At 44.4% G+C, this 17,915-nt stretch overlaps 80 non-coding genes and 1 pseudogene across 80 annotated transcripts; all 81 read left to right on the forward strand.

Annotated features, from left to right (window-relative positions):
- Positions 1 to 90: 90 nt before the first annotated feature.
- LOC131713049 (5S ribosomal RNA) lies at positions 91 to 209 on the forward strand. Its single transcript, XR_009314936.1, has one exon. It is a non-coding gene; the product is annotated as a 5S ribosomal RNA (ribosomal RNA).
- A 114-nt stretch (positions 210 to 323) lies between these two features.
- Positions 324 to 432, forward strand: LOC131714836 (5S ribosomal RNA; annotated as a pseudogene).
- A 114-nt stretch (positions 433 to 546) lies between these two features.
- Positions 547 to 665, forward strand: LOC131717021 (5S ribosomal RNA). The gene has a single exon (XR_009315906.1). It is a non-coding gene; the product is annotated as a 5S ribosomal RNA (ribosomal RNA).
- Positions 666 to 779: 114 nt separating this feature from the next.
- LOC131717023 (5S ribosomal RNA) lies at positions 780 to 898 on the forward strand. The gene has a single exon (XR_009315908.1). It is a non-coding gene; the product is annotated as a 5S ribosomal RNA (ribosomal RNA).
- Positions 899 to 998: 100 nt separating this feature from the next.
- LOC131709762 (5S ribosomal RNA) lies at positions 999 to 1,117 on the forward strand. The gene has a single exon (XR_009311625.1). It is a non-coding gene; the product is annotated as a 5S ribosomal RNA (ribosomal RNA).
- A 114-nt stretch (positions 1,118 to 1,231) lies between these two features.
- LOC131717024 (5S ribosomal RNA) lies at positions 1,232 to 1,350 on the forward strand. Its single transcript, XR_009315909.1, has one exon. It is a non-coding gene; the product is annotated as a 5S ribosomal RNA (ribosomal RNA).
- Positions 1,351 to 1,464: 114 nt separating this feature from the next.
- LOC131717025 (5S ribosomal RNA) lies at positions 1,465 to 1,583 on the forward strand. Its single transcript, XR_009315910.1, has one exon. It is a non-coding gene; the product is annotated as a 5S ribosomal RNA (ribosomal RNA).
- Positions 1,584 to 1,683: 100 nt separating this feature from the next.
- Positions 1,684 to 1,802, forward strand: LOC131717026 (5S ribosomal RNA). The gene has a single exon (XR_009315911.1). It is a non-coding gene; the product is annotated as a 5S ribosomal RNA (ribosomal RNA).
- Positions 1,803 to 1,902: 100 nt separating this feature from the next.
- On the forward strand, positions 1,903 to 2,021 carry LOC131711660 (5S ribosomal RNA). Its single transcript, XR_009313548.1, has one exon. It is a non-coding gene; the product is annotated as a 5S ribosomal RNA (ribosomal RNA).
- Positions 2,022 to 2,121: 100 nt separating this feature from the next.
- Positions 2,122 to 2,240, forward strand: LOC131717027 (5S ribosomal RNA). The gene has a single exon (XR_009315912.1). It is a non-coding gene; the product is annotated as a 5S ribosomal RNA (ribosomal RNA).
- Positions 2,241 to 2,340: 100 nt separating this feature from the next.
- LOC131709763 (5S ribosomal RNA) lies at positions 2,341 to 2,459 on the forward strand. Its single transcript, XR_009311626.1, has one exon. It is a non-coding gene; the product is annotated as a 5S ribosomal RNA (ribosomal RNA).
- A 114-nt stretch (positions 2,460 to 2,573) lies between these two features.
- Positions 2,574 to 2,692, forward strand: LOC131717029 (5S ribosomal RNA). The gene has a single exon (XR_009315914.1). It is a non-coding gene; the product is annotated as a 5S ribosomal RNA (ribosomal RNA).
- A 114-nt stretch (positions 2,693 to 2,806) lies between these two features.
- On the forward strand, positions 2,807 to 2,925 carry LOC131717030 (5S ribosomal RNA). The gene has a single exon (XR_009315915.1). It is a non-coding gene; the product is annotated as a 5S ribosomal RNA (ribosomal RNA).
- Positions 2,926 to 3,025: 100 nt separating this feature from the next.
- Positions 3,026 to 3,144, forward strand: LOC131717031 (5S ribosomal RNA). Its single transcript, XR_009315916.1, has one exon. It is a non-coding gene; the product is annotated as a 5S ribosomal RNA (ribosomal RNA).
- Positions 3,145 to 3,243: 99 nt separating this feature from the next.
- On the forward strand, positions 3,244 to 3,362 carry LOC131711661 (5S ribosomal RNA). The gene has a single exon (XR_009313549.1). It is a non-coding gene; the product is annotated as a 5S ribosomal RNA (ribosomal RNA).
- A 100-nt stretch (positions 3,363 to 3,462) lies between these two features.
- Positions 3,463 to 3,581, forward strand: LOC131717032 (5S ribosomal RNA). The gene has a single exon (XR_009315917.1). It is a non-coding gene; the product is annotated as a 5S ribosomal RNA (ribosomal RNA).
- A 100-nt stretch (positions 3,582 to 3,681) lies between these two features.
- LOC131717033 (5S ribosomal RNA) lies at positions 3,682 to 3,800 on the forward strand. The gene has a single exon (XR_009315918.1). It is a non-coding gene; the product is annotated as a 5S ribosomal RNA (ribosomal RNA).
- Positions 3,801 to 3,914: 114 nt separating this feature from the next.
- Positions 3,915 to 4,033, forward strand: LOC131717035 (5S ribosomal RNA). Its single transcript, XR_009315920.1, has one exon. It is a non-coding gene; the product is annotated as a 5S ribosomal RNA (ribosomal RNA).
- A 100-nt stretch (positions 4,034 to 4,133) lies between these two features.
- Positions 4,134 to 4,252, forward strand: LOC131717036 (5S ribosomal RNA). Its single transcript, XR_009315921.1, has one exon. It is a non-coding gene; the product is annotated as a 5S ribosomal RNA (ribosomal RNA).
- Positions 4,253 to 4,366: 114 nt separating this feature from the next.
- LOC131718060 (5S ribosomal RNA) lies at positions 4,367 to 4,485 on the forward strand. Its single transcript, XR_009316954.1, has one exon. It is a non-coding gene; the product is annotated as a 5S ribosomal RNA (ribosomal RNA).
- Positions 4,486 to 4,599: 114 nt separating this feature from the next.
- Positions 4,600 to 4,718, forward strand: LOC131717037 (5S ribosomal RNA). Its single transcript, XR_009315922.1, has one exon. It is a non-coding gene; the product is annotated as a 5S ribosomal RNA (ribosomal RNA).
- A 100-nt stretch (positions 4,719 to 4,818) lies between these two features.
- Positions 4,819 to 4,937, forward strand: LOC131717038 (5S ribosomal RNA). Its single transcript, XR_009315923.1, has one exon. It is a non-coding gene; the product is annotated as a 5S ribosomal RNA (ribosomal RNA).
- Positions 4,938 to 5,037: 100 nt separating this feature from the next.
- LOC131717039 (5S ribosomal RNA) lies at positions 5,038 to 5,156 on the forward strand. The gene has a single exon (XR_009315924.1). It is a non-coding gene; the product is annotated as a 5S ribosomal RNA (ribosomal RNA).
- A 100-nt stretch (positions 5,157 to 5,256) lies between these two features.
- Positions 5,257 to 5,375, forward strand: LOC131717040 (5S ribosomal RNA). The gene has a single exon (XR_009315925.1). It is a non-coding gene; the product is annotated as a 5S ribosomal RNA (ribosomal RNA).
- Positions 5,376 to 5,475: 100 nt separating this feature from the next.
- Positions 5,476 to 5,594, forward strand: LOC131717041 (5S ribosomal RNA). The gene has a single exon (XR_009315926.1). It is a non-coding gene; the product is annotated as a 5S ribosomal RNA (ribosomal RNA).
- A 100-nt stretch (positions 5,595 to 5,694) lies between these two features.
- Positions 5,695 to 5,813, forward strand: LOC131717042 (5S ribosomal RNA). Its single transcript, XR_009315927.1, has one exon. It is a non-coding gene; the product is annotated as a 5S ribosomal RNA (ribosomal RNA).
- A 100-nt stretch (positions 5,814 to 5,913) lies between these two features.
- On the forward strand, positions 5,914 to 6,032 carry LOC131717043 (5S ribosomal RNA). The gene has a single exon (XR_009315928.1). It is a non-coding gene; the product is annotated as a 5S ribosomal RNA (ribosomal RNA).
- A 114-nt stretch (positions 6,033 to 6,146) lies between these two features.
- LOC131717044 (5S ribosomal RNA) lies at positions 6,147 to 6,265 on the forward strand. Its single transcript, XR_009315929.1, has one exon. It is a non-coding gene; the product is annotated as a 5S ribosomal RNA (ribosomal RNA).
- A 100-nt stretch (positions 6,266 to 6,365) lies between these two features.
- On the forward strand, positions 6,366 to 6,484 carry LOC131717046 (5S ribosomal RNA). Its single transcript, XR_009315931.1, has one exon. It is a non-coding gene; the product is annotated as a 5S ribosomal RNA (ribosomal RNA).
- A 100-nt stretch (positions 6,485 to 6,584) lies between these two features.
- LOC131717047 (5S ribosomal RNA) lies at positions 6,585 to 6,703 on the forward strand. Its single transcript, XR_009315932.1, has one exon. It is a non-coding gene; the product is annotated as a 5S ribosomal RNA (ribosomal RNA).
- Positions 6,704 to 6,803: 100 nt separating this feature from the next.
- On the forward strand, positions 6,804 to 6,922 carry LOC131717048 (5S ribosomal RNA). The gene has a single exon (XR_009315933.1). It is a non-coding gene; the product is annotated as a 5S ribosomal RNA (ribosomal RNA).
- Positions 6,923 to 7,022: 100 nt separating this feature from the next.
- LOC131717049 (5S ribosomal RNA) lies at positions 7,023 to 7,141 on the forward strand. Its single transcript, XR_009315934.1, has one exon. It is a non-coding gene; the product is annotated as a 5S ribosomal RNA (ribosomal RNA).
- A 100-nt stretch (positions 7,142 to 7,241) lies between these two features.
- Positions 7,242 to 7,360, forward strand: LOC131717050 (5S ribosomal RNA). The gene has a single exon (XR_009315935.1). It is a non-coding gene; the product is annotated as a 5S ribosomal RNA (ribosomal RNA).
- A 100-nt stretch (positions 7,361 to 7,460) lies between these two features.
- Positions 7,461 to 7,579, forward strand: LOC131717051 (5S ribosomal RNA). Its single transcript, XR_009315936.1, has one exon. It is a non-coding gene; the product is annotated as a 5S ribosomal RNA (ribosomal RNA).
- Positions 7,580 to 7,679: 100 nt separating this feature from the next.
- On the forward strand, positions 7,680 to 7,798 carry LOC131717052 (5S ribosomal RNA). The gene has a single exon (XR_009315937.1). It is a non-coding gene; the product is annotated as a 5S ribosomal RNA (ribosomal RNA).
- Positions 7,799 to 7,898: 100 nt separating this feature from the next.
- Positions 7,899 to 8,017, forward strand: LOC131717053 (5S ribosomal RNA). The gene has a single exon (XR_009315938.1). It is a non-coding gene; the product is annotated as a 5S ribosomal RNA (ribosomal RNA).
- A 100-nt stretch (positions 8,018 to 8,117) lies between these two features.
- LOC131717054 (5S ribosomal RNA) lies at positions 8,118 to 8,236 on the forward strand. The gene has a single exon (XR_009315939.1). It is a non-coding gene; the product is annotated as a 5S ribosomal RNA (ribosomal RNA).
- Positions 8,237 to 8,336: 100 nt separating this feature from the next.
- On the forward strand, positions 8,337 to 8,455 carry LOC131717055 (5S ribosomal RNA). Its single transcript, XR_009315940.1, has one exon. It is a non-coding gene; the product is annotated as a 5S ribosomal RNA (ribosomal RNA).
- A 100-nt stretch (positions 8,456 to 8,555) lies between these two features.
- On the forward strand, positions 8,556 to 8,674 carry LOC131717057 (5S ribosomal RNA). The gene has a single exon (XR_009315942.1). It is a non-coding gene; the product is annotated as a 5S ribosomal RNA (ribosomal RNA).
- A 100-nt stretch (positions 8,675 to 8,774) lies between these two features.
- On the forward strand, positions 8,775 to 8,893 carry LOC131717058 (5S ribosomal RNA). The gene has a single exon (XR_009315943.1). It is a non-coding gene; the product is annotated as a 5S ribosomal RNA (ribosomal RNA).
- A 100-nt stretch (positions 8,894 to 8,993) lies between these two features.
- Positions 8,994 to 9,112, forward strand: LOC131712175 (5S ribosomal RNA). The gene has a single exon (XR_009314067.1). It is a non-coding gene; the product is annotated as a 5S ribosomal RNA (ribosomal RNA).
- A 100-nt stretch (positions 9,113 to 9,212) lies between these two features.
- LOC131717059 (5S ribosomal RNA) lies at positions 9,213 to 9,331 on the forward strand. Its single transcript, XR_009315944.1, has one exon. It is a non-coding gene; the product is annotated as a 5S ribosomal RNA (ribosomal RNA).
- A 100-nt stretch (positions 9,332 to 9,431) lies between these two features.
- Positions 9,432 to 9,550, forward strand: LOC131717060 (5S ribosomal RNA). Its single transcript, XR_009315945.1, has one exon. It is a non-coding gene; the product is annotated as a 5S ribosomal RNA (ribosomal RNA).
- Positions 9,551 to 9,650: 100 nt separating this feature from the next.
- Positions 9,651 to 9,769, forward strand: LOC131717061 (5S ribosomal RNA). The gene has a single exon (XR_009315946.1). It is a non-coding gene; the product is annotated as a 5S ribosomal RNA (ribosomal RNA).
- A 100-nt stretch (positions 9,770 to 9,869) lies between these two features.
- Positions 9,870 to 9,988, forward strand: LOC131717062 (5S ribosomal RNA). The gene has a single exon (XR_009315947.1). It is a non-coding gene; the product is annotated as a 5S ribosomal RNA (ribosomal RNA).
- A 100-nt stretch (positions 9,989 to 10,088) lies between these two features.
- On the forward strand, positions 10,089 to 10,207 carry LOC131717063 (5S ribosomal RNA). The gene has a single exon (XR_009315948.1). It is a non-coding gene; the product is annotated as a 5S ribosomal RNA (ribosomal RNA).
- Positions 10,208 to 10,307: 100 nt separating this feature from the next.
- On the forward strand, positions 10,308 to 10,426 carry LOC131717064 (5S ribosomal RNA). The gene has a single exon (XR_009315949.1). It is a non-coding gene; the product is annotated as a 5S ribosomal RNA (ribosomal RNA).
- Positions 10,427 to 10,526: 100 nt separating this feature from the next.
- Positions 10,527 to 10,645, forward strand: LOC131710641 (5S ribosomal RNA). Its single transcript, XR_009312523.1, has one exon. It is a non-coding gene; the product is annotated as a 5S ribosomal RNA (ribosomal RNA).
- A 100-nt stretch (positions 10,646 to 10,745) lies between these two features.
- On the forward strand, positions 10,746 to 10,864 carry LOC131717065 (5S ribosomal RNA). The gene has a single exon (XR_009315950.1). It is a non-coding gene; the product is annotated as a 5S ribosomal RNA (ribosomal RNA).
- A 100-nt stretch (positions 10,865 to 10,964) lies between these two features.
- LOC131717066 (5S ribosomal RNA) lies at positions 10,965 to 11,083 on the forward strand. Its single transcript, XR_009315951.1, has one exon. It is a non-coding gene; the product is annotated as a 5S ribosomal RNA (ribosomal RNA).
- Positions 11,084 to 11,183: 100 nt separating this feature from the next.
- Positions 11,184 to 11,302, forward strand: LOC131717289 (5S ribosomal RNA). The gene has a single exon (XR_009316174.1). It is a non-coding gene; the product is annotated as a 5S ribosomal RNA (ribosomal RNA).
- A 100-nt stretch (positions 11,303 to 11,402) lies between these two features.
- Positions 11,403 to 11,521, forward strand: LOC131717068 (5S ribosomal RNA). Its single transcript, XR_009315953.1, has one exon. It is a non-coding gene; the product is annotated as a 5S ribosomal RNA (ribosomal RNA).
- Positions 11,522 to 11,621: 100 nt separating this feature from the next.
- On the forward strand, positions 11,622 to 11,740 carry LOC131717069 (5S ribosomal RNA). Its single transcript, XR_009315954.1, has one exon. It is a non-coding gene; the product is annotated as a 5S ribosomal RNA (ribosomal RNA).
- Positions 11,741 to 11,840: 100 nt separating this feature from the next.
- LOC131717070 (5S ribosomal RNA) lies at positions 11,841 to 11,959 on the forward strand. Its single transcript, XR_009315955.1, has one exon. It is a non-coding gene; the product is annotated as a 5S ribosomal RNA (ribosomal RNA).
- Positions 11,960 to 12,059: 100 nt separating this feature from the next.
- LOC131717071 (5S ribosomal RNA) lies at positions 12,060 to 12,178 on the forward strand. Its single transcript, XR_009315956.1, has one exon. It is a non-coding gene; the product is annotated as a 5S ribosomal RNA (ribosomal RNA).
- Positions 12,179 to 12,278: 100 nt separating this feature from the next.
- LOC131717072 (5S ribosomal RNA) lies at positions 12,279 to 12,397 on the forward strand. The gene has a single exon (XR_009315957.1). It is a non-coding gene; the product is annotated as a 5S ribosomal RNA (ribosomal RNA).
- Positions 12,398 to 12,497: 100 nt separating this feature from the next.
- Positions 12,498 to 12,616, forward strand: LOC131717073 (5S ribosomal RNA). Its single transcript, XR_009315958.1, has one exon. It is a non-coding gene; the product is annotated as a 5S ribosomal RNA (ribosomal RNA).
- Positions 12,617 to 12,716: 100 nt separating this feature from the next.
- LOC131717074 (5S ribosomal RNA) lies at positions 12,717 to 12,835 on the forward strand. Its single transcript, XR_009315959.1, has one exon. It is a non-coding gene; the product is annotated as a 5S ribosomal RNA (ribosomal RNA).
- Positions 12,836 to 12,935: 100 nt separating this feature from the next.
- On the forward strand, positions 12,936 to 13,054 carry LOC131717075 (5S ribosomal RNA). The gene has a single exon (XR_009315960.1). It is a non-coding gene; the product is annotated as a 5S ribosomal RNA (ribosomal RNA).
- A 100-nt stretch (positions 13,055 to 13,154) lies between these two features.
- LOC131717076 (5S ribosomal RNA) lies at positions 13,155 to 13,273 on the forward strand. Its single transcript, XR_009315961.1, has one exon. It is a non-coding gene; the product is annotated as a 5S ribosomal RNA (ribosomal RNA).
- Positions 13,274 to 13,373: 100 nt separating this feature from the next.
- On the forward strand, positions 13,374 to 13,492 carry LOC131720643 (5S ribosomal RNA). The gene has a single exon (XR_009319540.1). It is a non-coding gene; the product is annotated as a 5S ribosomal RNA (ribosomal RNA).
- Positions 13,493 to 13,592: 100 nt separating this feature from the next.
- LOC131717077 (5S ribosomal RNA) lies at positions 13,593 to 13,711 on the forward strand. Its single transcript, XR_009315962.1, has one exon. It is a non-coding gene; the product is annotated as a 5S ribosomal RNA (ribosomal RNA).
- A 100-nt stretch (positions 13,712 to 13,811) lies between these two features.
- Positions 13,812 to 13,930, forward strand: LOC131717079 (5S ribosomal RNA). The gene has a single exon (XR_009315964.1). It is a non-coding gene; the product is annotated as a 5S ribosomal RNA (ribosomal RNA).
- Positions 13,931 to 14,030: 100 nt separating this feature from the next.
- On the forward strand, positions 14,031 to 14,149 carry LOC131717080 (5S ribosomal RNA). The gene has a single exon (XR_009315965.1). It is a non-coding gene; the product is annotated as a 5S ribosomal RNA (ribosomal RNA).
- A 100-nt stretch (positions 14,150 to 14,249) lies between these two features.
- Positions 14,250 to 14,368, forward strand: LOC131717081 (5S ribosomal RNA). Its single transcript, XR_009315966.1, has one exon. It is a non-coding gene; the product is annotated as a 5S ribosomal RNA (ribosomal RNA).
- Positions 14,369 to 14,468: 100 nt separating this feature from the next.
- Positions 14,469 to 14,587, forward strand: LOC131717082 (5S ribosomal RNA). The gene has a single exon (XR_009315967.1). It is a non-coding gene; the product is annotated as a 5S ribosomal RNA (ribosomal RNA).
- Positions 14,588 to 14,687: 100 nt separating this feature from the next.
- On the forward strand, positions 14,688 to 14,806 carry LOC131717083 (5S ribosomal RNA). Its single transcript, XR_009315968.1, has one exon. It is a non-coding gene; the product is annotated as a 5S ribosomal RNA (ribosomal RNA).
- Positions 14,807 to 14,906: 100 nt separating this feature from the next.
- Positions 14,907 to 15,025, forward strand: LOC131717084 (5S ribosomal RNA). The gene has a single exon (XR_009315969.1). It is a non-coding gene; the product is annotated as a 5S ribosomal RNA (ribosomal RNA).
- Positions 15,026 to 15,125: 100 nt separating this feature from the next.
- Positions 15,126 to 15,244, forward strand: LOC131712188 (5S ribosomal RNA). Its single transcript, XR_009314081.1, has one exon. It is a non-coding gene; the product is annotated as a 5S ribosomal RNA (ribosomal RNA).
- Positions 15,245 to 15,344: 100 nt separating this feature from the next.
- On the forward strand, positions 15,345 to 15,463 carry LOC131717085 (5S ribosomal RNA). Its single transcript, XR_009315970.1, has one exon. It is a non-coding gene; the product is annotated as a 5S ribosomal RNA (ribosomal RNA).
- Positions 15,464 to 15,563: 100 nt separating this feature from the next.
- On the forward strand, positions 15,564 to 15,682 carry LOC131717086 (5S ribosomal RNA). Its single transcript, XR_009315971.1, has one exon. It is a non-coding gene; the product is annotated as a 5S ribosomal RNA (ribosomal RNA).
- A 100-nt stretch (positions 15,683 to 15,782) lies between these two features.
- On the forward strand, positions 15,783 to 15,901 carry LOC131717087 (5S ribosomal RNA). Its single transcript, XR_009315972.1, has one exon. It is a non-coding gene; the product is annotated as a 5S ribosomal RNA (ribosomal RNA).
- A 100-nt stretch (positions 15,902 to 16,001) lies between these two features.
- LOC131717088 (5S ribosomal RNA) lies at positions 16,002 to 16,120 on the forward strand. Its single transcript, XR_009315973.1, has one exon. It is a non-coding gene; the product is annotated as a 5S ribosomal RNA (ribosomal RNA).
- Positions 16,121 to 16,220: 100 nt separating this feature from the next.
- LOC131717090 (5S ribosomal RNA) lies at positions 16,221 to 16,339 on the forward strand. Its single transcript, XR_009315975.1, has one exon. It is a non-coding gene; the product is annotated as a 5S ribosomal RNA (ribosomal RNA).
- Positions 16,340 to 16,439: 100 nt separating this feature from the next.
- LOC131717091 (5S ribosomal RNA) lies at positions 16,440 to 16,558 on the forward strand. The gene has a single exon (XR_009315976.1). It is a non-coding gene; the product is annotated as a 5S ribosomal RNA (ribosomal RNA).
- A 100-nt stretch (positions 16,559 to 16,658) lies between these two features.
- LOC131717092 (5S ribosomal RNA) lies at positions 16,659 to 16,777 on the forward strand. The gene has a single exon (XR_009315977.1). It is a non-coding gene; the product is annotated as a 5S ribosomal RNA (ribosomal RNA).
- A 100-nt stretch (positions 16,778 to 16,877) lies between these two features.
- Positions 16,878 to 16,996, forward strand: LOC131717093 (5S ribosomal RNA). Its single transcript, XR_009315978.1, has one exon. It is a non-coding gene; the product is annotated as a 5S ribosomal RNA (ribosomal RNA).
- Positions 16,997 to 17,096: 100 nt separating this feature from the next.
- On the forward strand, positions 17,097 to 17,215 carry LOC131717094 (5S ribosomal RNA). Its single transcript, XR_009315979.1, has one exon. It is a non-coding gene; the product is annotated as a 5S ribosomal RNA (ribosomal RNA).
- Positions 17,216 to 17,315: 100 nt separating this feature from the next.
- Positions 17,316 to 17,434, forward strand: LOC131717095 (5S ribosomal RNA). Its single transcript, XR_009315980.1, has one exon. It is a non-coding gene; the product is annotated as a 5S ribosomal RNA (ribosomal RNA).
- A 100-nt stretch (positions 17,435 to 17,534) lies between these two features.
- Positions 17,535 to 17,653, forward strand: LOC131717096 (5S ribosomal RNA). The gene has a single exon (XR_009315981.1). It is a non-coding gene; the product is annotated as a 5S ribosomal RNA (ribosomal RNA).
- Positions 17,654 to 17,753: 100 nt separating this feature from the next.
- On the forward strand, positions 17,754 to 17,872 carry LOC131710378 (5S ribosomal RNA). The gene has a single exon (XR_009312250.1). It is a non-coding gene; the product is annotated as a 5S ribosomal RNA (ribosomal RNA).
- Positions 17,873 to 17,915: the final 43 nt, after the last annotated feature.

Genomic DNA, 17,915 nt, shown 5'->3' on the forward strand with positions numbered 1-17,915 from the left:
CAATTGAAATGTGTGGAGGACAAAAGGAAATTTTGTAGGAATCACCCCCAGCTCACTAAACATAAAAGTCATGAAAGCAGAAAAGCAGTCGCCTGCGGCCACACCACCTTGAATAAGCCTGATCTCGTCTGATCTCAGAAGCTAAGCAATGTTGGGCTTGGTTAGTACTTGGATGGGAGACCACCTGGGAATATCAAGTGCTGGAGGCATTACTTTTTTGTAATTACATTTTACAATTGAAATGTGTGGAGGACAAAAGGAAATTTTGGAGGAATCACCCCCAGCTCACTAAACATAAAAGTCATGAAAGCAGAAATGCAATCGCCTGCGGCCACACCACCTTGAATAAGCCTGATCTCAGAAGCTAAGCAATGTTGGGCTTGGTTAGTACTTGGATGGGAGACCACCTGGGAATATCAAGTGCTGCAGGCATTACATGTTTGTAATTACATTTTACAATAGAAATGTGTGGAGGACAAAAGGAAATTTTGGAGGAATCACCCCCAGCTCACTAAACATAAAAGTCATGAAAGCAGAAATGCAATCGCCTGCGGCCACACCACCTTGAATAAGCCTGATCTCGTCTGATCTCAGAAGCTAAGCAATGTTGGGCTTGGTTAGTACTTGGATGGGAGACCACCTGGGAATATCAAGTGCTGCAGGCATTACATTTTTGTAATTACATTTTACAATTGAAATGTGTGGAGGACAAAAGGAAATTTTGGAGGAATCACCCCCAGCTCACTAAACATAAAAGTCATGAAAGCAGAAATGCAATCGCCTGCGGCCACACCACCTTGAATAAGCCTGATCTCGTCTGATCTCAGAAGCTAAGCAATGTTGGGCTTGGTTAGTACTTGGATGGGAGACCACCTGGGAATATCAAGTGCTGCAGGCATTACATTTTACAATTGAAATGTGTGGAGGACAAAAGGAAATTTTGGAGGAATCACCCCCAGCTCACTAAACATAAAAGTCATGAAAGCAGAAATGCAATCGCCTGCGGCCACACCACCTTGAATAAGCCTGATCTCGTCTGATCTCAGAAACTAAGCAATGTTGGGCTTGGTTAGTACTTGGATGGGAGACCACCTGGGAATATCAAGTGCTGCAGGCATTACATTTTTGTAATTACATTTTACAATTGAAATGTGTGGAGGACAAAAGGAAATTTTGGAGGAATCACCCCCAGCTCACTAAACATAAAAGTCATGAAAGCAGAAATGCAATCGCCTGCGGCCACACCACCTTGAATAAGCCTGATCTCGTCTGATCTCAGAAGCTAAGCAATGTTGGGCTTGGTTAGTACTTGGATGGGAGACCACCTGGGAATATCAAGTGCTGCAGGCATTACATTTTTGTAATTACATTTTACAATAGAAATGTGTGGAGGACAAAAGGAAATTTTGGAGGAATCACCCCCAGCTCACTAAACATAAAAGTCATGAAAGCAGAAATGCAATCGCCTGCGGCCACACCACCTTGAATAAGCCTGATCTCGTCTGATCTCAGAAGCTAAGCAATGTTGGGCTTGGTTAGTACTTGGATGGGAGACCACCTGGGAATATCAAGTGCTGCAGGCATTACATTTTACAATTGAAATGTTTGGAGGACAAAAGGAAATTTTGGAGGAATCACCTCCAGCTCACTAAACATAAAAGTCATGAAAGCAGAAATGCAATCGCCTGCGGCCACACCACCTTGAATAAGCCTGATCTCGTCTGATCTCAGAAGCTAAGCAATGTTGGGCTTGGTTAGTACTTGGATGGGAGACCACCTGGGAATATCAAGTGCTGCAGGCATTACATTTTACAATTGAAATGTGTGGAGGACAAAAGGAAATTTTGGAGGAATCACCTCCAGCTCACTAAACATAAAAGTCATGAAAGCAGAAATGCAATCGCCTGCGGCCACACCACCTTGAATAAGCCTGATCTCGTCTGATCTCAGAAGCTAAGCAATGTTGGGCTTGGTTAGTACTTGGATGGGAGACCACCTGGGAATATCAAGTGCTACAGGCATTACATTTTACAATTGAAATGTGTGGAGGACAAAAGGAAATTTTGGAGGAATCACCCCCAGCTCACTAAACATAAAAGTCATGAAAGCAGAAATGCAATCGCCTGCGGCCACACCACCTTGAATAAGCCTGATCTCGTCTGATCTCAGAAGCTAAGCAATGTTGGGCTTGGTTAGTACTTGGATGGGAGACCACCTGGGAATATCAAGTGCTGCAGGCATTACATTTTACAATTGAAATGTGTGGAGGACAAAAGGAAATTTTGGAGGAATCACCCCCAGCTCACTAAACATAAAAGTCATGAAAGCAGAAATGCAATCGCCTGCGGCCACACCACCTTGAATAAGCCTGATCTCGTCTGATCTCAGAAACTAAGCAATGTTGGGCTTGGTTAGTACTTGGATGGGAGACCACCTGGGAATATCAAGTGCTGCAGGCATTACATTTTTGTAATTACATTTTACAATTGAAATGTGTGGAGGACAAAAGGAAATTTTGGAGGAATCACCCCCAGCTCACTAAACATAAAAGTCATGAAAGCAGAAATGCAATCGCCTGCGGCCACACCACCTTGAATAAGCCTGATCTCGTCTGATCTCAGAAGCTAAGCAATGTTGGGCTTGGTTAGTACTTGGATGGGAGACCACCTGGGAATATCAAGTGCTGCAGGCATTACATTTTTGTAATTACATTTTACAATAGAAATGTGTGGAGGACAAAAGGAAATTTTGGAGGAATCACCCCCAGCTCACTAAACATAAAAGTCATGAAAGCAGAAATGCAATCGCCTGCGGCCACACCACCTTGAATAAGCCTGATCTCGTCTGATCTCAGAAGCTAAGCAATGTTGGGCTTGGTTAGTACTTGGATGGGAGACCACCTGGGAATATCAAGTGCTGCAGGCATTACATTTTACAATTGAAATGTGTGGAGGACAAAAGGAAATTTTGGAGGAATCACCTCCAGCTCACTAAACATAAAAGTCATGAAAGCAGAAATGCAATCGCCTGCGGCCACACCACCTTGAATAAGCCTGATCTCGTCTGATCTCAGAAGCTAAGCAATGTTGGGCTTGGTTAGTACTTGGATGGGAGACCACCTGGGAATATCAAGTGCTGCAGGCATTACATTTTACAATTGAAATGTGTGGAGGACAAAATAAATTTTGGAGGAATCACCTCCAGCTCACTAAACATAAAAGTCATGAAAGCAGAAATGCAATCGCCTGCGGCCACACCACCTTGAATAAGCCTGATCTCGTCTGATCTCAGAAGCTAAGCAATGTTGGGCTTGGTTAGTACTTGGATGGGAGACCACCTGGGAATATCAAGTGCTACAGGCATTACATTTTACAATTGAAATGTGTGGAGGACAAAAGGAAATTTTGGAGGAATCACCCCCAGCTCACTAAACATAAAAGTCATGAAAGCAGAAATGCAATCGCCTGCGGCCACACCACCTTGAATAAGCCTGATCTCGTCTGATCTCAGAAGCTAAGCAATGTTGGGCTTGGTTAGTACTTGGATGGGAGACCACCTGGGAATATCAAGTGCTGCAGGCATTACATTTTACAATTGAAATGTGTGGAGGACAAAAGGAAATTTTGGAGGAATCACCCCCAGCTCACTAAACATAAAAGTCATGAAAGCAGAAATGCAATCGCCTGCGGCCACACCACCTTGAATAAGCCTGATCTCGTCTGATCTCAGAAGCTAAGCAATGTTGGGCTTGGTTAGTACTTGGATGGGAGACCACCTGGGAATATCAAGTGCTGCAGGCATTACATTTTTGTAATTACATTTTACAATTGAAATGTGTGGAGGACAAAAGGAAATTTTGGAGGAATCACCCCCAGCTCACTAAACATAAAAGTCATGAAAGCAGAAATGCAATCGCCTGCGGCCACACCACCTTGAATAAGCCTGATCTCGTCTGATCTCAGAAGCTAAGCAATGTTGGGCTTGGTTAGTACTTGGATGGGAGACCACCTGGGAATATCAAGTGCTGCAGGCATTACATTTTACAATTGAAATGTGTGGAGGACAAAAGGAAATTTTGGAGGAATCACCCCCAGCTCACTAAACATAAAAGTCATGAAAGCAGAAATGCAATCGCCTGCGGCCACACCACCTTGAATAAGCCTGATCTCGTCTGATCTCAGAAGCTAAGCAATGTTGGGCTTGGTTAGTACTTGGATGGGAGACCACCTGGGAATATCAAGTGCTGCAGGCATTACATTTTTGTAATTACATTTTACAATTGAAATGTGTGGAGGACAAAAGGAAATTTTGGAGGAATCACCCCCAGCTCACTAAACATAAAAGTCATGAAAGCAGAAATGCAATCGCCTGCGGCCACACCACCTTGAATACGCCTGATCTCGTCTGATCTCAGAAGCTAAGCAATGTTGGGCTTGGTTAGTACTTGGATGGGAGACCACCTGGGAATATCAAGTGCTGCAGGCATTACATTTTTGTAATTACATTTTACAATTGAAATGTGTGGAGGACAAAAGGAAATTTTGGAGGAATCACCCCCAGCTCACTAAACATAAAAGTCATGAAAGCAGAAATGCAATCGCCTGCGGCCACACCACCTTGAATAAGCCTGATCTCGTCTGATCTCAGAAGCTAAGCAATGTTGGGCTTGGTTAGTACTTGGATGGGAGACCACCTGGGAATATCAAGTGCTGCAGGCATTACATTTTACAATTGAAATGTGTGGAGGACAAAAGGAAATTTTGGAGGCATCACCCCCAGCTCACTAAACATAAAAGTCATGAAAGCAGAAATGCAATCGCCTGCGGCCACACCACCTTGAATAAGCCTGATCTCGTCTGATCTCAGAAGCTAAGCAATGTTGGGCTTGGTTAGTACTTGGATGGGAGACCACCTGGGAATATCAAGTGCTGCAGGCATTACATTTTACAATTGAAATGTGTGGAGGACAAAAGGAAATTTTGGAGGAATCACCCCCAGCTCACTAAACATAAAAGTCATGAAAGCAGAAATGCAATCGCCTGCGGCCACACCACCTTGAATAAGCCTGATCTCGTCTGATCTCAGAAGCTAAGCAATGTTGGGCTTGGTTAGTACTTGGATGGGAGACCACCTGGGAATATCAAGTGCTGCAGGCATTACATTTTACAATTGAAATGTGTGGAGGACAAAAGGAAATTTTGGAGGAATCACCCCCAGCTCACTAAACATAAAAGTCATGAAAGCAGAAATGCAATCGCCTGCGGCCACACCACCTTGAATAAGCCTGATCTCGTCTGATCTCAGAAGCTAAGCAATGTTGGGCTTGGTTAGTACTTGGATGGGAGACCACCTGGGAATATCAAGTGCTGCAGGCATTACATTTTACAATTGAAATGTGTGGAGGACAAAAGGAAATTTTGGAGGAATCACCCCCAGCTCACTAAACATAAAAGTCATGAAAGCAGAAATGCAATCGCCTGCGGCCACACCACCTTGAATAAGCCTGATCTCGTCTGATCTCAGAAGCTAAGCAATGTTGGGCTTGGTTAGTACTTGGATGGGAGACCACCTGGGAATATCAAGTGCTGCAGGCATTACATTTTACAATTGAAATGTGTGGAGGACAAAAGGAAATTTTGGAGGAATCACCCCCAGCTCACTAAACATAAAAGTCATGAAAGCAGAAATGCAATCGCCTGCGGCCACACCACCTTGAATAAGCCTGATCTCGTCTGATCTCAGAAGCTAAGCAATGTTGGGCTTGGTTAGTACTTGGATGGGAGACCACCTGGGAATATCAAGTGCTGCAGGCATTACATTTTACAATTGAAATGTGTGGAGGACAAAAGGAAATTTTGGAGGAATCACCCCCAGCTCACTAAACATAAAAGTCATGAAAGCAGAAATGCAATCGCCTGCGGCCACACCACCTTGAATAAGCCTGATCTCGTCTGATCTCAGAAGCTAAGCAATGTTGGGCTTGGTTAGTACTTGGATGGGAGACCACCTGGGAATATCAAGTGCTGCAGGCATTACATTTTTGTAATTACATTTTACAATTGAAATGTGTGGAGGACAAAAGGAAATTTTGGAGGAATCACCCCCAGCTCACTAAACATAAAAGTCATGAAAGCAGAAATGCAATCGCCTGCGGCCACACCACCTTGAATAAGCCTGATCTCGTCTGATCTCAGAAGCTAAGCAATGTTGGGCTTGGTTAGTACTTGGATGGGAGACCACCTGGGAATATCAAGTGCTGCAGGCATTACATTTTACAATTGAAATGTGTGGAGGACAAAAGGAAATTTTGGAGGAATCACCCCCAGCTCACTAAACATAAAAGTCATGAAAGCAGAAATGCAATCGCCTGCGGCCACACCACCTTGAATAAGCCTGATCTCGTCTGATCTCAGAAGCTAAGCAATGTTGGGCTTGGTTAGTACTTGGATGGGAGACCACCTGGGAATATCAAGTGCTGCAGGCATTACATTTTACAATTGAAATGTGTGGAGGACAAAAGGAAATTTTGGAGGAATCACCCCCAGCTCACTAAACATAAAAGTCATGAAAGCAGAAATGCAATCGCCTGCGGCCACACCACCTTGAATAAGCCTGATCTCGTCTGATCTCAGAAGCTAAGCAATGTTGGGCTTGGTTAGTACTTGGATGGGAGACCACCTGGGAATATCAAGTGCTGCAGGCATTACATTTTACAATTGAAATGTGTGGAGGACAAAAGGAAATTTTGGAGGAATCACCCCCAGCTCACTAAACATAAAAGTCATGAAAGCAGAAATGCAATCGCCTGCGGCCACACCACCTTGAATAAGCCTGATCTCGTCTGATCTCAGAAGCTAAGCAATGTTGGGCTTGGTTAGTACTTGGATGGGAGACCACCTGGGAATATCAAGTGCTGCAGGCATTACATTTTACAATTGAAATGTGTGGAGGACAAAAGGAAATTTTGGAGGAATCACCCCCAGCTCACTAAACATAAAAGTCATGAAAGCAGAAATGCAATCGCCTGCGGCCACACCACCTTGAATAAGCCTGATCTCGTCTGATCTCAGAAGCTAAGCAATGTTGGGCTTGGTTAGTACTTGGATGGGAGACCACCTGGGAATATCAAGTGCTGCAGGCATTACATTTTACAATTGAAATGTGTGGAGGACAAAAGGAAATTTTGGAGGAATCACCCCCAGCTCACTAAACATAAAAGTCATGAAAGCAGAAATGCAATCGCCTGCGGCCACACCACCTTGAATAAGCCTGATCTCGTCTGATCTCAGAAGCTAAGCAATGTTGGGCTTGGTTAGTACTTGGATGGGAGACCACCTGGGAATATCAAGTGCTGCAGGCATTACATTTTACAATTGAAATGTGTGGAGGACAAAAGGAAATTTTGGAGGAATCACCCCCAGCTCACTAAACATAAAAGTCATGAAAGCAGAAATGCAATCGCCTGCGGCCACACCACCTTGAATAAGCCTGATCTCGTCTGATCTCAGAAGCTAAGCAATGTTGGGCTTGGTTAGTACTTGGATGGGAGACCACCTGGGAATATCAAGTGCTGCAGGCATTACATTTTACAATTGAAATGTGTGGAGGACAAAAGGAAATTTTGGAGGAATCACCCCCAGCTCACTAAACATAAAAGTCATGAAAGCAGAAATGCAATCGCCTGCGGCCACACCACCTTGAATAAGCCTGATCTCGTCTGATCTCAGAAGCTAAGCAATGTTGGGCTTGGTTAGTACTTGGATGGGAGACCACCTGGGAATATCAAGTGCTGCAGGCATTACATTTTACAATTGAAATGTGTGGAGGACAAAAGGAAATTTTGGAGGAATCACCCCCAGCTCACTAAACATAAAAGTCATGAAAGCAGAAATGCAATCGCCTGCGGCCACACCACCTTGAATAAGCCTGATCTCGTCTGATCTCAGAAGCTAAGCAATGTTGGGCTTGGTTAGTACTTGGATGGGAGACCACCTGGGAATATCAAGTGCTGCAGGCATTACATTTTACAATTGAAATGTGTGGAGGACAAAAGGAAATTTTGGAGGAATCACCCCCAGCTCACTAAACATAAAAGTCATGAAAGCAGAAATGCAATCGCCTGCGGCCACACCACCTTGAATAAGCCTGATCTCGTCTGATCTCAGAAGCTAAGCAATGTTGGGCTTGGTTAGTACTTGGATGGGAGACCACCTGGGAATATCAAGTGCTGCAGGCATTACATTTTACAATTGAAATGTGTGGAGGACAAAAGGAAATTTTGGAGGAATCACCCCCAGCTCACTAAACATAAAAGTCATGAAAGCAGAAATGCAATCGCCTGCGGCCACACCACCTTGAATAAGCCTGATCTCGTCTGATCTCAGAAGCTAAGCAATGTTGGGCTTGGTTAGTACTTGGATGGGAGACCACCTGGGAATATCAAGTGCTGCAGGCATTACATTTTACAATTGAAATGTGTGGAGGACAAAAGGAAATTTTGGAGGAATCACCCCCAGCTCACTAAACATAAAAGTCATGAAAGCAGAAATGCAATCGCCTGCGGCCACACCACCTTGAATAAGCCTGATCTCGTCTGATCTCAGAAGCTAAGCAATGTTGGGCTTGGTTAGTACTTGGATGGGAGACCACCTGGGAATATCAAGTGCTGCAGGCATTACATTTTACAATTGAAATGTGTGGAGGACAAAAGGAAATTTTGGAGGAATCACCCCCAGCTCACTAAACATAAAAGTCATGAAAGCAGAAATGCAATCGCCTGCGGCCACACCACCTTGAATAAGCCTGATCTCGTCTGATCTCAGAAGCTAAGCAATGTTGGGCTTGGTTAGTACTTGGATGGGAGACCACCTGGGAATATCAAGTGCTGCAGGCATTACATTTTACAATTGAAATGTGTGGAGGACAAAAGGAAATTTTGGAGGAATCACCCCCAGCTCACTAAACATAAAAGTCATGAAAGCAGAAATGCAATCGCCTGCGGCCACACCACCTTGAATAAGCCTGATCTCGTCTGATCTCAGAAGCTAAGCAATGTTGGGCTTGGTTAGTACTTGGATGGGAGACCACCTGGGGATATCAAGTGCTGCAGGCATTACATTTTACAATTGAAATGTGTGGAGGACAAAAGGAAATTTTGGAGGAATCACCCCCAGCTCACTAAACATAAAAGTCATGAAAGCAGAAATGCAATCGCCTGCGGCCACACCACCTTGAATAAGCCTGATCTCGTCTGATCTCAGAAGCTAAGCAATGTTGGGCTTGGTTAGTACTTGGATGGGAGACCACCTGGGAATATCAAGTGCTGCAGGCATTACATTTTACAATTGAAATGTGTGGAGGACAAAAGGAAATTTTGGAGGAATCACCCCCAGCTCACTAAACATAAAAGTCATGAAAGCAGAAATGCAATCGCCTGCGGCCACACCACCTTGAATAAGCCTGATCTCGTCTGATCTCAGAAGCTAAGCAATGTTGGGCTTGGTTAGTACTTGGATGGGAGACCACCTGGGAATATCAAGTGCTGCAGGCATTACATTTTACAATTGAAATGTGTGGAGGACAAAAGGAAATTTTGGAGGAATCACCCCCAGCTCACTAAACATAAAAGTCATGAAAGCAGAAATGCAATCGCCTGCGGCCACACCACCTTGAATAAGCCTGATCTCGTCTGATCTCAGAAGCTAAGCAATGTTGGGCTTGGTTAGTACTTGGATGGGAGACCACCTGGGAATATCAAGTGCTGCAGGCATTACATTTTACAATTGAAATGTGTGGAGGACAAAAGGAAATTTTGGAGGAATCACCCCCAGCTCACTAAACATAAAAGTCATGAAAGCAGAAATGCAATCGCCTGCGGCCACACCACCTTGAATAAGCCTGATCTCGTCTGATCTCAGAAGCTAAGCAATGTTGGGCTTGGTTAGTACTTGGATGGGAGACCACCTGGGAATATCAAGTGCTGCAGGCATTACATTTTACAATTGAAATGTGTGGAGGACAAAAGGAAATTTTGGAGGAATCACCCCCAGCTCACTAAACATAAAAGTCATGAAAGCAGAAATGCAATCGCCTGCGGCCACACCACCTTGAATAAGCCTGATCTCGTCTGATCTCAGAAGCTAAGCAATGTTGGGCTTGGTTAGTACTTGGATGGGAGACCACCTGGGAATATCAAGTGCTGCAGGCATTACATTTTACAATTGAAATGTGTGGAGGACAAAAGGAAATTTTGGAGGAATCACCCCCAGCTCACTAAACATAAAAGTCATGAAAGCAGAAAAGCAATCGCCTGCGGCCACACCACCTTGAATAAGCCTGATCTCGTCTGATCTCAGAAGCTAAGCAATGTTGGGCTTGGTTAGTACTTGGATGGGAGACCACCTGGGAATATCAAGTGCTGCAGGCATTACATTTTACAATTGAAATGTGTGGAGGACAAAAGGAAATTTTGGAGGAATCACCCCCAGCTCACTAAACATAAAAGTCATGAAAGCAGAAATGCAATCGCCTGCGGCCACACCACCTTGAATAAGCCTGATCTCGTCTGATCTCAGAAGCTAAGCAATGGTGGGCTTGGTTAGTACTTGGATGGGAGACCACCTGGGAATATCAAGTGCTGCAGGCATTACATTTTACAATTGAAATGTGTGGAGGACAAAAGGAAATTTTGGAGGAATCACCCCCAGCTCACTAAACATAAAAGTCATGAAAGCAGAAATGCAATCGCCTGCGGCCACACCACCTTGAATAAGCCTGATCTCGTCTGATCTCAGAAGCTAAGCAATGTTGGGCTTGGTTAGTACTTGGATGGGAGACCACCTGGGAATATCAAGTGCTGCAGGCATTACATTTTACAATTGAAATGTGTGGAGGACAAAAGGAAATTTTGGAGGAATCACCCCCAGCTCACTAAACATAAAAGTCATGAAAGCAGAAATGCAATCGCCTGCGGCCACACCACCTTGAATAAGCCTGATCTCGTCTGATCTCAGAAGCTAAGCAATGTTGGGCTTGGTTAGTACTTGGATGGGAGACCACCTGGGAATATCAAGTGCTGCAGGCATTACATTTTACAATTGAAATGTGTGGAGGACAAAAGGAAATTTTGGAGGAATCACCCCCAGCTCACTAAACATAAAAGTCATGAAAGCAGAAATGCAATCGCCTGCGGCCACACCACCTTGAATAAGCCTGATCTCGTCTGATCTCAGAAGTTAAGCAATGTTGGGCTTGGTTAGTACTTGGATGGGAGACCACCTGGGAATATCAAGTGCTGCAGGCATTACATTTTACAATTGAAATGTGTGGAGGACAAAAGGAAATTTTGGAGGAATCACCCCCAGCTCACTAAACATAAAAGTCATGAAAGCAGAAATGCAATCGCCTGCGGCCACACCACCTTGAATAAGCCTGATCTCGTCTGATCTCAGAAGCTAAGCAATGTTGGGCTTGGTTAGTACTTGGATGGGAGACCACCTGGGAATATCAAGTGCTGCAGGCATTACATTTTACAATTGAAATGTGTGGAGGACAAAAGGAAATTTTGGAGGAATCACCCCCAGCTCACTAAACATAAAAGTCATGAAAGCAGAAATGCAATCGCCTGCGGCCACACCACCTTGAATAAGCCTGATCTCGTCTGATCTCAGAAGCTAAGCAATGTTGGGCTTGGTTAGTACTTGGATGGGAGACCACCTGGGAATATCAAGTGCTGCAGGCATTACATTTTACAATTGAAATGTGTGGAGGACAAAAGGAAATTTTGGAGGAATCACCCCCAGCTCACTAAACATAAAAGTCATGAAAGCAGAAATGCAATCGCCTGCGGCCACACCACCTTGAATAAGCCTGATCTCGTCTGATCTCAGAAGCTAAGCAATGTTGGGCTTGGTTAGTACTTGGATGGGAGACCACCTGGGAATATCAAGTGCTGCAGGCATTACATTTTACAATTGAAATGTGTGGAGGACAAAAGGAAATTTTGGAGGAATCACCCCCAGCTCACTAAACATAAAAGTCATGAAAGCAGAAATGCAATCGCCTGCGGCCACACCACCTTGAATAAGCCTGATCTCGTCTGATCTCAGAAGCTAAGCAATGTTGGGCTTGGTTAGTACTTGGATGGGAGACCACCTGGGAATATCAAGTGCTGCAGGCATTACATTTTACAATTGAAATGTGTGGAGGACAAAAGGAAATTTTGGAGGAATCACCCCCAGCTCACTAAACATAAAAGTCATGAAAGCAGAAATGCAATCGCCTGCGGCCACACCACCTTGAATAAGCCTGATCTCGTCTGATCTCAGAAGCTAAGCAATGTTGGGCTTGGTTAGTACTTGGATGGGAGACCACCTGGGAATATCAAGTGCTGCAGGCATTACATTTTACAATTGAAATGTGTGGAGGACAAAAGGAAATTTTGGAGGAATCACCCCCAGCTCACTAAACATAAAAGTCATGAAAGCAGAAATGCAATCGCCTGCGGCCACACCACCTTGAATAAGCCTGATCTCGTCTGATCTCAGAAGCTAAGCAATGTTGGGCTTGGTTAGTACTTGGATGGGAGACCACCTGGGAATATCAAGTGCTGCAGGCATTACATTTTACAATTGAAATGTGTGGAGGACAAAAGGAAATTTTGGAGGAATCACCCCCAGCTCACTAAACATAAAAGTCATGAAAGCAGAAATGCAATCGCCTGCGGCCACACCACCTTGAATAAGCCTGATCTCGTCTGATCTCAGAAGCTAAGCAATGTTGGGCTTGGTTAGTACTTGGATGGGAGACCACCTGGGAATATCAAGTGCTGCAGGCATTACATTTTACAATTGAAATGTGTGGAGGACAAAAGGAAATTTTGGAGGAATCACCCCCAGCTCACTAAACATAAAAGTCATGAAAGCAGAAATGCAATCGCCTGCGGCCACACCACCTTGAATAAGCCTGATCTCGTCTGATCTCAGAAGCTAAGCAATGTTGGGCTTGGTTAGTACTTGGATGGGAGACCACCTGGGAATATCAAGTGCTGCAGGCATTACAATTTACAATTGAAATGTGTGGAGGACAAAAGGAAATTTTGGAGGAATCACCCCCAGCTCACTAAACATAAAAGTCATGAAAGCAGAAATGCAATCGCCTGCGGCCACACCACCTTGAATAAGCCTGATCTCGTCTGATCTCAGAAGCTAAGCAATGTTGGGCTTGGTTAGTACTTGGATGGGAGACCACCTGGGAATATCAAGTGCTGCAGGCATTACATTTTACAATTGAAATGTGTGGAGGACAAAAGGAAATTTTGGAGGAATCACCCCCAGCTCACTAAACATAAAAGTCATGAAAGCAGAAATGCAATCGCCTGCGGCCACACCACCTTGAATAAGCCTGATCTCGTCTGATCTCAGAAGCTAAGCAATGTTGGGCTTGGTTAGTACTTGGATGGGAGACCACCTGGGAATTTCAAGTGCTGCAGGCATTACATTTTACAATTGAAATGTGTGGAGGACAAAAGGAAATTTTGGAGGAATCACCCCCAGCTCACTAAACATAAAAGTCATGAAAGCAGAAATGCAATCGCCTGCGGCCACACCACCTTGAATAAGCCTGATCTCGTCTGATCTCAGAAGCTAAGCAATGTTGGGCTTGGTTAGTACTTGGATGGGAGACCACCTGGGAATATCAAGTGCTGCAGGCATTACATTTTACAATTGAAATGTGTGGAGGACAAAAGGAAATTTTGGAGGAATCACCCCCAGCTCACTAAACATAAAAGTCATGAAAGCAGAAATGCAATCGCCTGCGGCCACACCACCTTGAATAAGCCTGATCTCGTCTGATCTCAGAAGCTAAGCAATGTTGGGCTTGGTTAGTACTTGGATGGGAGACCACCTGGGAATATCAAGTGCTGCAGGCATTACATTTTACAATTGAAATGTGTGGAGGACAAAAGGAAATTTTGGAGGAATCACCCCCAGCTCACTAAACATAAAAGTCATGAAAGCAGAAATGCAATCGCCTGCGGCCACACCACCTTGAATAAGCCTGATCTCGTCTGATCTCAGAAGCTAAGCAATGTTGGGCTTGGTTAGTACTTGGATGGGAGACCACCTGGGAATATCAAGTGCTGCAGGCATTACATTTTACAATTGAAATGTGTGGAGGACAAAAGGAAATTTTGGAGGAATCACCCCCAGCTCACTAAACATAAAAGTCATGAAAGCAGAAATGCAATCGCCTGCGGCCACACCACCTTGAATAAGCCTGATCTCGTCTGATCTCAGAAGCTAAGCAATGTTGGGCTTGGTTAGTACTTGGATGGGAGACCACCTGGGAATATCAAGTGCTGCAGGCATTACATTTTACAATTGAAATGTGTGGAGGACAAAAGGAAATTTTGGAGGAATCACCCCCAGCTCACTAAACATAAAAGTCATGAAAGCAGAAATGCAATCGCCTGCGGCCACACCACCTTGAATAAGCCTGATCTCGTCTGATCTCAGAAGCTAAGCAATGTTGGGCTTGGTTAGTACTTGGATGGGAGACCACCTGGGAATATCAAGTGCTGCAGGCATTACATTTTACAATTGAAATGTGTGGAGGACAAAAGGAAATTTTGGAGGAATCACCCCCAGCTCACTAAACATAAAAGTCATGAAAGCAGAAATGCAATCGCCTGCGGCCACACCACCTTGAATAAGCCTGATCTCGTCTGATCTCAGAAGCTAAGCAATGTTGGGCTTGGTTAGTACTTGGATGGGAGACCACCTGGGAATATCAAGTGCTGCAGGCATTACATTTTACAATTGAAATGTGTGGAGGACAAAAGGAAATTTTGGAGGAATCACCCCCAGCTCACTAAACATAAAAGTCATGAAAGCAGAAATGCAATCGCCTGCGGCCACACCACCTTGAATAAGCCTGATCTCGTCTGATCTCAGAAGCTAAGCAATGTTGGGCTTGGTTAGTACTTGGATGGGAGACCACCTGGGAATATCAAGTGCTGCAGGCATTACATTTTACAATTGAAATGTGTGGAGGACAAAAGGAAATTTTGGAGGAATCACCCCCAGCTCACTAAACATAAAAGTCATGAAAGCAGAAATGCAATCGCCTGCGGCCACACCACCTTGAATAAGCCTGATCTCGTCTGATCTCAGAAGCTAAGCAATTTTGGGCTTGGTTAGTACTTGGATGGGAGACCACCTGGGAATATCAAGTGCTGCAGGCATTACATTTTACAATTGAAATGTGTGGAGGACAAAAGGAAATTTTGGAGGAATCACCCCCAGCTCACTAAACATAAAAGTCATGAAAGCAGAAATGCAATCGCCTGCGGCCACACCACCTTGAATAAGCCTGATCTCGTCTGATCTCAGAAGCTAAGCAATGTTGGGCTTGGTTAGTACTTGGATGGGAGACCACCTGGGAATATCAAGTGCTGCAGGCATTACATTTTACAATTGAAATGTGTGGAGGACAAAAGGAAATTTTGGAGGAATCACCCCCAGCTCACTAAACATAAAAGTCATGAAAGCAGAAATGCAATCGCCTGCGGCCACACCACCTTGAATAAGCCTGATCTCGTCTGATCTCAGAAGCTAAGCAATGTTGGGCTTGGTTAGTACTTGGATGGGAGACCACCTGGGAATATCAAGTGCTGCAGGCATTACATTTTACAATTGAAATGTGTGGAGGACAAAAGGAAATTTTGGAGGAATCACCCCCAGCTCACTAAACATAAAAGTCATGAAAGCAGAAATGCAATCGCCTGCGGCCACACCACCTTGAATAAGCCTGATCTCGTCTGATCTCAGAAGCTAAGCAATGTTGGGCTTGGTTAGTACTTGGATGGGAGACCACCTGGGAATATCAAGTGCTGCAGGCATTACATTTTACAATTGAAATGTGTGGAGGACAAAAGGAAATTTTGGAGGAATCACCCCCAGCTCACTAAACATAAAAGTCATGAAAGCAGAAATGCAATCGCCTGCGGCCACACCACCTTGAATAAGCCTGATCTCGTCTGATCTCAGAAGCTAAGCAATGTTGGGCTTGGTTAGTACTTGGATGGGAGACCACCTGGGAATATCAAGTGCTGCAGGCATTACATTTTACAATTGAAATGTGTGGAGGACAAAAGGAAATTTTGGAGGAATCACCCCCAGCTCACTAAACATAAAAGTCATGAAAGCAGAAATGCAATCGCCTGCGGCCACACCACCTTGAATAAGCCTGATCTCGTCTGATCTCAGAAGCTAAGCAATGTTGGGCTTGGTTAGTACTTGGATGGGAGACCACCTGGGAATATCAAGTGCTGCAGGCATTACATTTTACAATTGAAATGTGTGGAGGACAAAAGGAAATTTGGGAGGAATCACCCCCAGCTCACTAAACATAAAAGTCATGAAAGCAGAAATGCAATCGCCTGCGGCCACACCACCTTGAATAAGCCTGATCTCGTCTGATCTCAGAAGCTAAGCAATGTTGGGCTTGGTTAGTACTTGGATGGGAGACCACCTGGGAATATCAAGTGCTGCAGGCATTACATTTTACAATTGAAATGTGTGGAGGACAAAAGGAAATTTGGGAGGAATCACCCCCAGCTCACTAAACATAAAAGTCATGAAAGCAGAAATGCAATCGCCTGCGGCCACACCACCTTGAATAAGCCTGATCTCGTCTGATCTCAGAAGCTAAGCAATGTTGGGCTTGGTTAGTACTTGGATGGGAGACCACCTGGGAATATCAAGTGCTGCAGGCATTACATTTTACAATTGAAATGTGTGGAGGACAAAAGGAAATTTGGGAGGAATCACCCCCAGCTCACTAAACATAAAAGTCATGAAAGCAGAAATGCAATCGCCTGCGGCCACACCACCTTGAATAAGCCTGATCTCGTCTGATCTCAGAAGCTAAGCAATGTTGGGCTTGGTTAGTACTTGGATGGGAGACCACCTGGGAATATCAAGTGCTGCAGGCATTACATTTTACAATTGAAATGTGTGGAGGACAAAAGGAAATTTGGGAGGAATCACCCCCAGCTCACTAAACATAAAAGTCATGAAAGCAGAAATGCAATCGCCTGCGGCCACACCACCTTGAATAAGCCTGATCTCGTCTGATCTCAGAAGCTAAGCAATGTTGGGCTTGGTTAGTACTTGGATGGGAGACCACCTGGGAATATCAAGTGCTGCAGGCATTACATTTTACAATTGAAATGTGTGGAGGACAAAAGGAAATTTTGGAGGAATCACCCCCAGCTCACTAAACATAAAAGTCATGAAAGCAGAAATGCATTCGCCTGCGGCCACACCACCTTGAATAAGCCTGATCTCGTCTGATCTCAGAAGCTAAGCAATGTTGGGCTTGGTTAGTACTTGGATGGGAGACCACCTGGGAATATCAAGTGCTGCAGGCATTACATTTTACAATTGAAATGTGTGGAGGACAAAAGGAAATTTTGGAGGAATCACCCCCAGCTCACTAAACATAAAAGTCATGAAAGCAGAAATGCATTCGCCTGCGGCCACACCACCTTGAATAAGCCTGATCTCGTCTGATCTCAGAAGCTAAGCAATGTTGGGCTTGGTTAGTACTTGGATGGGAGACCACCTGGGAATATCAAGTGCTGCAGGCATTACATTTTACAATTGAAATGTGTGGAGGACAAAAGGAAATTTTGGAGGAATCACCCCCAGCTCACTAAACATAAAAGTCATGAAAGCAGAAATGCAATCGCCTGCGGCCACACCACCTTGACTAAGCCTGATCTCGTCTGATCTCAGAAGCTAAGCAATGTTGGGCTTGGTTAGTACTTGGATGGGAGACCACCTGGGAATATCAAGTGCTGCAGGCATTACATTTTACAATTGAAATGTGTGGAGGACAAAAGGAAATTT

Source organism: Acipenser ruthenus, chromosome 44 (genome assembly GCF_902713425.1).
Source record: "Acipenser ruthenus chromosome 44, fAciRut3.2 maternal haplotype, whole genome shotgun sequence".
Lineage (NCBI taxonomy): Eukaryota > Metazoa > Chordata > Actinopteri > Acipenseriformes > Acipenseridae > Acipenser > Acipenser ruthenus.